The sequence below is a fragment of the Rhipicephalus sanguineus genome, chromosome 10 (genome assembly GCF_013339695.2).
Source record: "Rhipicephalus sanguineus isolate Rsan-2018 chromosome 10, BIME_Rsan_1.4, whole genome shotgun sequence".
NCBI lineage: Eukaryota > Metazoa > Arthropoda > Arachnida > Ixodida > Ixodidae > Rhipicephalus > Rhipicephalus sanguineus.
Genome location: NC_051185.1, coordinates 11109615 through 11121931, shown reverse-complemented (window position 1 = coordinate 11121931; position 12317 = coordinate 11109615).

Below are 12317 nucleotides of genomic sequence, written 5' to 3'. Positions count from 1 at the left end.
GCGATATCTCTGGTGGCGGCGTTATCTCTCGACAAAGCTGGAACATTCGCGTGCGGCGCGCAATCTTAACAAAACGATCTACTACAATCACTACAATCGCGAAGTTTCTCGTAGACTGCTTCGCGGACAGCGTCGAGCGTTGGTAACCGTCCTTGCTGGTCAAACCCGAATACATCAAAATAAAAGAACAAGTGGGCGTGGCATTGCCCCCCTCTGAAAAAGCATCGTCCCGATGCTTGTGAAAGAACAAAGAAGAGAAAAAAAAACAAACGCCTACATGAATAAATTACAATAACAAAGGAAAAAGTACAGTACCCAGGTTCGCTAACGCGCAAAAAACGGCGTAAGGCGCACGACATAGACGACTTCAGGTCGTGCGCGGCGTCGCTAGGAGTTCGTAATGCCGTCCGGGATGACCTCGTAGTCAAGAGCGCCGAGACGTCGAAGAACCTTGTCTGGCCCTAAGTATCGTCGAAGAAGCTTCTCACTAAGTCCCCGTCGGCGTATTGGCGTCCATACCCATACACGGTCACCGGGTTGGTATTCCATGTGGCGTCGTCGAAGGTTGTAGCGGCGGCTGTCGGTCATCTGCTGGTTCTTGATTCGTAGGCGGGCAAGTTGTCGTGCTTCTTCGGCGTTCTGTAGGTAGGTGGTCACGTCGATGTTTTCCTCCTCGGTCACGTTTGGTAACATGGCGTCGTGCGCGGTTGCCGGGCTCCGTCCGTAGACCAACTTGTATGGCGTATCTGCGTCGTTTCTTGCACGGCCGTGTTGTACGCGTAGGTCACGTACGGAAGGATGGCGCCCCACGTCTTGTGTTCGACGTCGACGTACATGGCCAGCATGTCGGCGATGGTCTTATTGAGACGCTCGGTCAGGCCGTTGGTCTGTGGGCGTCGTTTCAGTTCATGAAATGCTTCGTCTTGCGCTGTTTGTCACCTGAATTCAACGTCGGTCTTCGTGAGCTGCGTTAGTGGCTCGTCGATCCGTGAAAAGTCTTTGACAAAGCGTCTGTAATAGGCGCACAAGCCGAGAAATCGGCGCACGGCCTTCTTGTCGGTGGGTGGCGGGAAAGCGGCGATGGCAGCTGTTTTCTGCGGGTATGGGCGCACTCCATTCTTGCTGATCACTTGACCCAAAAACAGGAGCTCCTCGTACGCGAAGCGGCACTTTTGTGGTTTCAGGGTGAGCCCGGAGTTCTTGATTGCTTGAAGTACGGATTCAAGGCGCTGGAGGTGTTCGTCGAAGTTCGAGGAAAACACAACGACGTCGTCCAAGTAAACAAGGCAAGTTTGCCACTTCAAGCCAGCTAATACTGTATCCATGACTCGTTGGAAAGTCGCAGGTGCAGAGCAAAGACCGAAGGGCATGACCTTGAACTCGAACAGGCCGTCCGGTGTTATGAAAGCAGTTTTTCCCGGTCTCTCTCGTCGACTTCGATTTGCCAGTAGCCGGTCTTGAGGTTCATCGACGAAAAGTACTTCGCGTTGTGGAGTCGATCCAGGGAGTCGTCTCTCCGTGGGAGAGGGTACACGTCCTTCTTTGTGATTTTGTTTAGGCGACGATAATCGACGCAGAAACGTAGGGTCCCATCTTTCTTCTTCACTAACACCACGGCAGACGCCCACGGGCTGTCGGACGGCTGGATGATGTCGTCGCGTAGCATTTCGTCGACTTGTTTCTTAACGGCCTCCCGTTCCCGCGTCGAAATCCGGTAGGGACTCTGACGGAGTGGTCGAGCATTTTCTTCTGTTATAATGCGGTGCTTAGCAAGGGGAGTTTGTCGGACCCGCGATGACGACGAGAAACAGTCCTTGTATTCCTGCAGAAGGCATCGAAGCTGTTGCTGTACTTCGCGTTGTGGAGTCGATCCAGGGCGTCGTCTCTCCGTGGGAGAGGGTACACGTCCTTCTTTGTGATTTTGTTTAGGCGACGATAATCGACGCAGAAACGTAGGGTCCCATCTTTCTTCTTCACTAACACCACGGCAGACGCCCACGGGCTGTCGGACGGCTGGATGATGTCGTCGCGTAGCATTTCGTCGACTTGTTTCTTAACGGCCTCCCGTTCCCGCGTCGAAATCCGGTAGGGACTCTGACGGAGTGGTCGAGCATTTTCTTCTGTTATAATGCGGTGCTTAGCAAGGGGAGTTTGTCGGACCCGCGATGACGACGAGAAACAGTCCTTGTATTCCTGCAGAAGGCATCGAAGCTGTTGCTGTTGGCGAACGGGAAGACTTGGGTTTACGTCGAAGGGTGGCTCAGGTATTGGGGTAATCGTCGTAGCTTCGTCGGAATCTGAAAAGGCAAACGCATTTCTGACGGCCAAGATTTCTTCGATGTATGCAATCGTCGTGCCCCTGCTCAGGTGTCTGTATTCTTGGCTGAAGTTCGTTAGCATCACGCTTCCTTTTCCTTCATGTAACCGAGCAATGCCCCTTGCGACGCAAATTGCATGGTCTAGCAGCGAACGCTGGGCGCTCTCGATGACACCTTCGATGTCTTCAACTTTTTCGGTGCTGACGGGGATTATGACGCTGGAGCGAGGCGGTATGGTAACTTGATCCTCGAGCATGTTCAGGGCATGTTGACATGGATTCGTATCCGGCGGTGTCGTTTTGTCCGACGATAGGGTTATCGACTTGGTTCTTAAGTCGATGACGGCGCCGTGATGGTTTAAGAAGTCCATGCCAAGTATGACGTCCCTGGAGCAGTGTTGCAAGATTACGAAACTCGCAGGATACGTGCGATTATTGATTGTGACTCTTGGTGTGCAGACTCCAGACGGCATTATTAGATGGCCTCCAGCGGTACGGAGTCTTAACTTTCTTCAACTTCGTGGCGAAGGGCCCACTGATGACGCAATAGTCGGCTCCAGTATCGACGAGAGCGGTGACGTTGTGGCCGTCGATGAGAACGTCGAGGTCTCTAGTTCGTCGTCTTGCGTTGCGGTTGGGTCGCGGCGTCGGGTCACGGGTGCGTCGGTTTGTTCCGCGGCTTCCATGCTGCGTCGTCGGGTCTTCTTCGGTCCGCGAGATTTCATTGTCAGGGGTCTGTCTGGTTCGCGTCGTGTTCTGACGGTTTCGTCACGGCGTCGTCGTCGGCGGCGGAGGATCTTCGGTAGTTCATCGTACAGCAACCGCACCTCCATCGGTTGCTGCCCTTAGTTTCCCGGATACGGGCTAGGCGACCGGCCCCGGTTTGGGCTAGTATACTGCCGGCGGTGCGGTGACATATAGCGGCCGGGCGACGGCGAGCGGGAAGGTCGTCGTTCTTGCCAATGTGTTCCGGTGAGGTAGTCGTCGATGTCGCGAGGCCGTTCGCCTGGCTGCGGGCGCAGCGCATTGACGGCGAATCCGCGTAGCCCCATCTGTCGGTACTGGCAGCGGCGGTACGTGTGGCCGGCCTCCCCGCAGTGGTAGCAGAGCGGGCGGTTGTCAGGGGCACGCCAAACGTCGGTCTTTCGGGGGGCGCATCGTTGTCCTGTCGGCGGGCGGTATGGCGTCGGTGGTGGTGGCGGCGGTGCCTGGCGGCGGAACTGCTGCGGCGGCGCGGCGTCTTGACGCGGGCGAGGAGGGGGGGGGGGGCGTTGCGTCGGGCTGCAGCAGCATAGCTCATGGCTTCCGGCTGAGCCTGCGGTGCTTCGGGAATTCCAAGCGATTGCCGGACTACCTCGCGGACTACGTCGGCGATTGAATCCACTTGATGCTGCGGCGGGGGTAAAAGCTTTCGCAGTTCCTCCCGCACGATCAGTCGAACCGTTTCACGCTGCAGGTCGTCGGAGCAGAATGATTGAACTTCTGCGTAAGCTGGCGTCGAGCGGCCATTGAATTGTCGGGTGCGCATCTCCAGCGTCTTTTCAATCGTCGTCGCTTCGGAGATGAATTCCTGGACCGTACTCGGTGGGTTCCGCATCAGACCCGCGAACAGCTCCTGTTTTACTCCTCGCATGAGGAAGCGAACTTTCTTGTCTTCCGGCATTTCGGGGTCGGCGTGCCGGAAGAGTCTGGTCATCTCTTCTGTGAAGAGCACCACGTTTTCGTTTGGCAGCTGCGAACGGGTTTCAAGCAGCGCTTCGGCCCTCTCCTTGCGGATGACGTTCTTGAATGTAGCCGAGGAACCTGGTGCGAAATGTGTCCCACGTTGTCAGGGTTCGCTCTTGGTTCTCGAACCAGGTGCGAGCGGCGTCTTGCAAAGCGAAGTAGACATGCCGTAGCTTGTCTTCGCTGGTCCAGGCATTGAAAACGGCGACTCGGTCGTAGACTTCGAGCCAGCTTTCCGGGTCTTCGAATGACAATCCGCGGAAGGTTGGCGGCTCCTTGGGCGTCCGGAGAAGGATAGGCGCGGGCGGCACAGCGTCTGTCATCGTCGCTGTGGTCGAGGTCAGGGTCTTTGTTTGCCGGGTGTTTTCAGGTAGAGGCCCGTACTCTGGCGGTAGACCTTGTTGCCTGCGGCTTCCTCGCTGCTCGGCCTTGGCATCGACGTCTTCTTTGCGACTCGGGCTTGGTTCACGGCTTGACGGGGGCGTCGGGACCATGGAAGACCAGCACCTCCACCAGATGTCACGTGGTCGTGACGTCGACGAAGACAGGAGTCAGCACGTCCGAGATGAAACTGTTTATTTGGCCGAACTTGTGGCCGGGAAAGCAATACACTGATAGCGGCGATCAGAGCGTCGACCGTCGATCAACTGACAAGTGGTCAAGCGCGTCGGCTTTTATACAGGCGCTAGCGAACTTTCCAGCGATATTGCTGGTGGCGGCGTTATCTCTCGACAAAGCTGGAACATTCGCGTGCGGCGCGCAATCTTAACAAAACGATCTACTACAATCGCGAAGTTTCTCGAACACTGCTTCGCGGACAGCGTCGAGCGTTGGTAACCGTCCTTGCTGGTGAAACCCGAATACATCAAATAAAAGAACAAGAGGGACGCCGTAGTGGGGGGCTCTGGAAACTTTAACACCTGGGGTTCCTTAGGGTGCGCCTAAATTTAAGCACACGGGCCTCAAGCATGTTCGCCTCCACCGAAAATGCGGCCACCGAGGCCAGGATTCGATCCCGCGACCTTCGGGTAAGTCGTCGAGTACCATAACCACTAGACCACCGTGGCGAGTAGTGTAGTACGTGACTATAACTGCGCGATGTGTGTACACGGGGCAGATAGTAGCCATGAATGAATAAAGAAAAAGGAACGCACAGTTGACAGTGCCAGCAGGACATCATGCGCAGGAGAGGATGTGGCTACACCTGGCCGGCACCAGGCGCCACCCATCGAACTCCGACACAGAACCGCTACCGCGCATCAACCGCGGCGGCGGGAATTCCCCCAAGCATGGATGCCCATTAATGACCGTACTACTTACAGGACGGAGAACGGCCGGGCATCGCCTGTACCCGTTTGACCGGTGGGTGTCCGGCGGTGGGGTTTGAACCCGCCACCTACCGCAGCCGAGCCGGACGCCCCTATCCATTAGGCCACGGCTGCGGTGAGTGCCGGGGCTTTTGTCATTGTCATTTGACTCTACTACAAGTAAAATACTTTGGTTCGATGCTTTTCGACAACTCTGTATGGCTTGAACCGCATAAATCGTGGATCGCAGCTTATCTACAAATAAAATCTGTAGTATGCAGTGAGCTTCGCTCGTTTCATTTTAAAATCTAAGCAGGCGCCTCTCTGCGCCATCCAGCGCCATTCATGGTCTTCCTCTTCTTCCTCGTGTTGAAAGCATTGAGAGAAAAGGGAAGCTTCTTGATATTTTCCTATGCTCCTTTCTTTTATTCTAATATGAAACAACGCCATCTGAGTGTTTGTCAGCAAGTCAAATAATATTCTTTTTAATCTCAAATAAATTTGTACGACTGTATACAAAAGTCCTTACAATGAATACTTAAGCGTATGGAACTTTCATACGAGTACATGCGTGCCGCCGTCTCGCAGGACCATACGTCCACAACAAGGAATGACCATTGTGATGTCGTTCAAATTAGGTGCCGAATATGAGTTTTATTGAGATAGCAATTATATGGACACTTTCGGCGGGTTTTCGCCGTCGCTGTCGGTAACGCCATGATGTTCCGTATGAAGTCTAAATTGATAACATCGCACGACTCGCGCGTCGTGTGCTCTAGATACCAGATAAGCGTGCGAAAGCTGCCGTCCATGGCTCCTCAAGCAGAGAGGAAACACCCCGCCAGTCTTTTGTCGCACTAAAGGCGCAAGGAGATAGGAGCCGGAGGTGTGGCTGCCTGCCTGCGGGAGGAGATGCGCAATTTGACTTAATGGGCGTGGGCGCATGCGTATCTCTAGAGGAGATCAGTAGATGACTCATAGCTTTGTACGTGTTGTGGTCTCACCGCAACGTTTGCATTGAAACTGCAGCGACCGCGTCTCCTAAAGGAGTGTGTGAGTGAGTGTGCCTTAATTCGTATAGCATTCCAATTTGTTGCTCTCGCATTCATTGCTTCGCCCTTGCGTCGAAACTGCGAGTTTTTATGGAATAGAACTTTGAGTGAAGTAAATGGCGATTGGAAGGCGCGCAATGTATTTCAAGTGTTATGCGGCGTCTGTTGTTGTAGCCGACATGTATTTAATTTAAGAGCGTTTTAGAGGCACAGGTTATAATACAGCTTAGGTTGCGGTCGCACAAAGAAAGCGCATTTTCTTGGACGGATTTCTGGGCAAAGTGCGAAACAAACTTGCTAAGGATATGAGTTACCTCAGAACTTTTTAGGCGTTATAACGGTCGCAGCAGGACTTAGGGTGAATGACATGTTGGAAAGGCCAGCACTATAGCGGATAACATTAACCTTTGACTAAGATAGTGATAAAAATAGTCTTCATGATTGCCACTTGTGCTTGATGCTGCGGCCACATACCTTTAATTTCTTATTATGCACAAAGACCATTGTACATGAAGTCGTTGTTCGAAAGCGAAACGTCACATCGCTGCCGATGTTCCGCTTTTTGCAGATGTGGAGTGCAAGTGGCCAAAAAGAAAGCTCTGCATACAAAATATAACTCCGTATTCAGTTGAACACATATCGAACAACGATATTGCGAATTACAGGTTAAAACGAAATAAATACAAATTTCTGTTGGTCACTCTTCATTTCAGTGACGTTTATTCTTTTTACAAGGAAACCGAAAACGCGAGAGCTGCCGCGATATCGGCCGTAACAAATAAGTACTTGGTTCGCTCTAGGCTCAAAACTGGAGCGTTAGCGTAAAAAGCAAGATAAATATTGGAAGAGAATTCGCAGTTCACAATTAATATTTATTGAGTCTTAACATTAAAAGTGTGGTTAAAAAGGTAGCGGAAATTTTGATCATTCGGCGCAAAAAGAAAGCGCATTTGACTGGTTGCGTCACCTAAAACGTTATAGGTTGAAATTCCACAAGGGGACAGGTAAGGAGTACCTCCTTTATAAGGGGCTTTAAGCCTACAGTAATGCGTTTTTTATATCTCACATTTTTGCGCGGGCCAGATTGCCGTGTTGTTAGAGCCGATTTTTATCTCTACTGCAACGAATATCTGACATAACGAATGAACGAAAGAAGGGGGAATTTAAGGGCTCATTTTTGCTTTGTTAGACAAAACATTAATAAGAACCAACAAACAGTCAAGCCAAGGAAAGTTTTTTATTTTTTTAGCCAAGAATATTTTTATTACCAATAAATAAATAATTACTGAACTTTTCTAGCCGAGTTTTCAGTTCTTGCCGGAATCGGTAAAATATTAACTTGAAGTTGTAGGCAACCTCAAATAACCTCAGAATCAAGCATTTATTATGCGCTGAAATCTCCCTGGTTGTTTTTCTCGGGCAAAACAACCAGAGAGATTTCAGCACAAAATAAATGCTTGATTCTAAGGTAATCTGAAATGGCCTGCAACTTAAAGTCAATATTTTACCGATTCTAGCTAGAATTAAAATCTGGCTAATTGAGGTTGATTGAATAATTTATTAATAATTAAGAATACATATTTATGTGCACATGGCTACCACTAATATAAAGCAGGCAGAACTTTCATAGAACGCTTGGGATTTTTTCTTTAAATCTTGGTCCGAGTTATCTGGGACACCAGGTATAAGAAGTTTCTGTGTGATAGTGTACTGCATTGATGCGTCCTAGCATATACTCTATCGCTCTCAACTACCAACGCCGAAGTGTAGATCATTCAGTATGATAATTTATCAGTCTCATTTGTTCGTCTTGTTGTTTTCCGTTTTTTTCCTCCCCTCTCAACAACGAAGTTAAGGTGTCCTGATACCCCACAGTGGATGTGAGCCATATTTAATAAGTGAACAGGAACAAGTTCCCTCTTCAGCACACGCACTGAAAATGGCTTCGCCGCACTAAAAATCTTGCTGCGAATAGCCCGCTCGAGTTTCTTGATTTCTTGGAGTTGGGGGGGGGGGGGGTGCGTATGGTGAGAAACTGTGGCCACGGCCATAGGCGTACGCAGAGGGCTGACACGCCACCCCCCCCCCCCCCCCCCCCGCTCATCTCCTCCTGTCATCTCAAAAGGGTGCCAAGGCCCACACCTTTACTAAGTACGGCATGTCCTGGCAGTGTAGGAAGTGCAAGTTATGGCCGTGGGAGTTTTTGAATGTAACGGCCCGAGAAAACCCACTCATGTTGCATCAAAGAACTGTTTACTTTCCACCTTTGCCGTCTTAAAGGCGGGGACCAAAGGCAGGCCTTCGTGAGGAGCACGTAATTGAACCCGACGAGTAACGGGAAGGATCCTGCGCACGGCTATGCCTCTGTCCCAGACGTGTTCATCGCTCCCTCGCTGTCGATAAAGGCAAGGGCTTCATAGTGCTGCTAGTGCCCAACAGTTAAACCGGGTGGATGGATGGATGGATTGATGGATGGGATGGGTGGGTGGCATAGTGGGTGCATAGTGGGTGCTTCGCTACTTCAGAAAAATTACGATTTATGGCATGGTGGGTACCTTGCATGTGTACTTGTATTAGTTGTCCCAAGAGAGTCTACAACGGGCTCTAAAGGCCGCTCTTCCAGCTTTCGCTGCGACTGTGCTGCGTGTTCTGCGCAGGCCTGGCGATTTTTTATCAGAACAGCGCTCTTGCACATAACAGAATACACTCAATGACGTGCTGCTTCTGAGATCGTGTTCGCTCCCTTGACACAAAGCACTGAGCCCGCTAAAAAAGATCTAATTGATTTTTGGGAAAATAAACACTATGTCTTTGAAGGGTATACTGGTTTGTGCTAGTTTGTAAAATTCATGGTACAGTTTCTTCCGCACCTCTGAAGAACGTGGGAAGAACGTGTTTTACCACTGTCCCACTTTCTTAAGAGGAGGGAAAGTAACTATATCACAAATGCAATGTTTTTTTTTTTTTATGATTACGCTAACTTCAAGTTTTTGCATACAAAACAAAAGCCGCTACGCACCATGACGGAAGTTTTTTTTTTCGTTCCGGAACAGAAACGGAGCGGAACTTTTTGCGGTGGAATGAACTAAACCGAAACGAAAAAAATTCGGCAGATCCCACGTACCGTGGGAGTCCATTGACTAAACTTTCTTTAAAGAGAAGTGGCGACGATTTCTTACATAAGTGGACAGCGCAGATTCATGCCGACGGGCGAAGTGTGTCTACTGTTTATCCGGTAGCGTTGCTATCACATTGTCGAATGTAATTCGCACTGTTAGGCGGTAAAAACAAGTATTGCTAAGTAAACATATTTTTGTTTGAAAAAAGAAAAGCTAATCGCTTAGTCTGACGGAATGCAGTCCCTGAACGCGATGGTGGTCAAAAGTTACATCTTCAGTCACAACAGAGCACTAAGTGCGGTTGGAAGCTGCGTTTGGGACCGATGCGCTAAAGGGTTTATTTCGTCGAAAGCTGCTCGAATTGCGCAGTCGTTCGCAACGCGTACGCGGCAGTTTCTCTGCGTGCGAACCTCAGTCGCTATGTGACTGAGCAGTCTTTTGTCCTTCCGGTGTTAAAGAGGTCCGCTGGTCGTCTGGGTCAGCACCGGCTGGCGTGGACTGCTCGTAAGTCGTAGAAGATTCTTCCACCGTGATGAGCGAGGTGTCTGCTTCCCCGACGTTCAGTTCGTGGTCCGGTCCGGCATTGTCGTCTCGAGCACTCGTTTCAAAGCGCGTCGTCGGGGCCTCTCGTCGTCCTCGCCGGCCTCCAGAGTCCCGCCGGTGCCCTGCTGCTCGACGGCGCGCCTTCGCGCGTCCCCGCGCACAACGTGCACCGCCGCGATCACCAATAGGAGCGTCGCTACGCTGAGCACCGTGAGGAGCGCGTAACGCGACAACGCCACGCGCCAGCGCATGTCGTCCTGCGACTGAGGCAAGTACCTCTCGGTTGCGGCGCTGCGCCCACGCCTCCGGCGGCTGGGACGTCTGCCTCCGGGATCCCCGTCGCGCGCAGTTTGGTCCCGATCGCTCGAGGTCCCGTCTCGACCTCCAGGTTCGGCCTCGCGTCGTGAACGTGCCGACGTAACGTTTCACGTGCTCGGTGAACCAGGACGGCAGCGCGAGCATGCGGTCGGCGGTGGCCGAAATGGCAGCGCCGTGGGGTCGCTGCTGCGTGGTCGGTTGTTGCGTTTGGCCTCCGGTCCCTCCGAGTTTGACGTGGACGACGACGACGACTCGCTGTTGGCGCTTGCGTCGCTGTTGTCCGAGGGCTCGGCGATGTCGACTGGGGCCTCCTGTTCGGTCTGCGGCGTCTCGATTTGCTCTGAATCCGTCTTGAACCTGATCGTCTGTTCGGGTGCGCCTTCGGCGGCTCGAACAGGCCCGGTCTAGGTTTCAGGATGCCCGCTGGCTCTGAGGGCCTCGGCGGCGTTGACATGGTCTCGCTCCGCGACCGCTTCATGGTTGAGAATCTTCTTGTTCTTCTTCTACTACTCGGCGTCCTTTGAACTCACGCACGCACCTTGTGCATCGCAATGGTGGTGATGGTTGAAACGGGCTAGGCGTGCTCTGAGCGATGTCACTCCAGCAACAAAATTTTACACTACGCTAATGCACACTTCCTTATTATTCCTATCGTAACCTTTCTAAGTTAGTCATGTATGTAAGGTAATTTAATGTATTCGTTGAATAACTTCATCAATGTTACTGTAATTTCATCACATGTCTCACTCCTCAATTACACTGAGCTCATAAATTTTGTTGACAAACAATATCGCCCGATTATTGTCCCCATCCCCCACGTGGATACGTGCCACACCATCATCGTCATAACCGTCACCATGACATTACAACAGCTTGATTGGCACACTTTCGTCATCATAACGGCGAGAGAAGCCACGGAAAGGCTTTACTATTCCATTCAGGCATTGCTACTTTGATAACTGGTTAGAGTCTGCGGAACGTATTCGAATGTTCAGCGTGTCGCTGGAAGGCTTGATGTTGAGCGCCAGTGGAGTTTACTTATTCAATTCCACTGATGCGAATGCGAGACACAGGCTGCATGCCTCACATTCGTAGTCGTGTACATGAACCCGCTGCATTAGCAGACACACCAGACCCAGTACCAGGCCCTGCCCCCGCCCCCCCCCCCCCCCCCCCCCGGAATTTCGATGACACATGGTGTTTTATCGAAAATAAGTCATGAAAATAGGCGTTTTTCTCAAATAGTCAAGGTTTTTAGCAAGCCCCCCCCCCCCCCCCCCCCCCCCCCCCCCCCCCGAAAAAATTCCTGGCTACGGGCCTGCCCAGTAACCCCACCCCTCCTTCCCTCCGTTTGCCGCCCATCACAAAATGAAATATGTTATTCTTGTTTTCATTGATAAGAGAAACATAAATAGCGTAAGGAATACAAGGAGAGTACATCCAGCATTCTAGAATGCATGAGCAACTAGAAATATCCGCCTTGTGCAGCGCTTGAAAAAAAAAATGCGGTGAGGAGAGCTTCCGCAAGGTGTCGTAACTTTCGCGAAGCCATTCAACTTTTTCTGGTTCTTGTCCTAAAGCACGAATGCAAAACGACGTACAGTTTCAGGCTTCTTCATCGTCAGTTCAACTGATATGTATGAGCTTCGATGTAGTGATCACAAAATATTGAAAGCTACAAGAATAACGACAGTGCACGGTGACTTCATGCGGATGTATAAGCCACGCTTCGTGAAGTAAGACCAAAGCAGCCCGCGAATATTGGAAGCGCTTTTAGGGGCGAAGCTCCTTAAGGCGGCACCCGTTTTGTCCCTCGTAGTCGTAGTCGTAGTGAGTAACCAGTCTTACGCTTTGACCTCCAAGGTGGTGCCGGTGGGAGATTTTTCCTGTGCGTTGTTGAACAATAAAAAATTCGCAGCGTTAGCTAAAAGCCGAC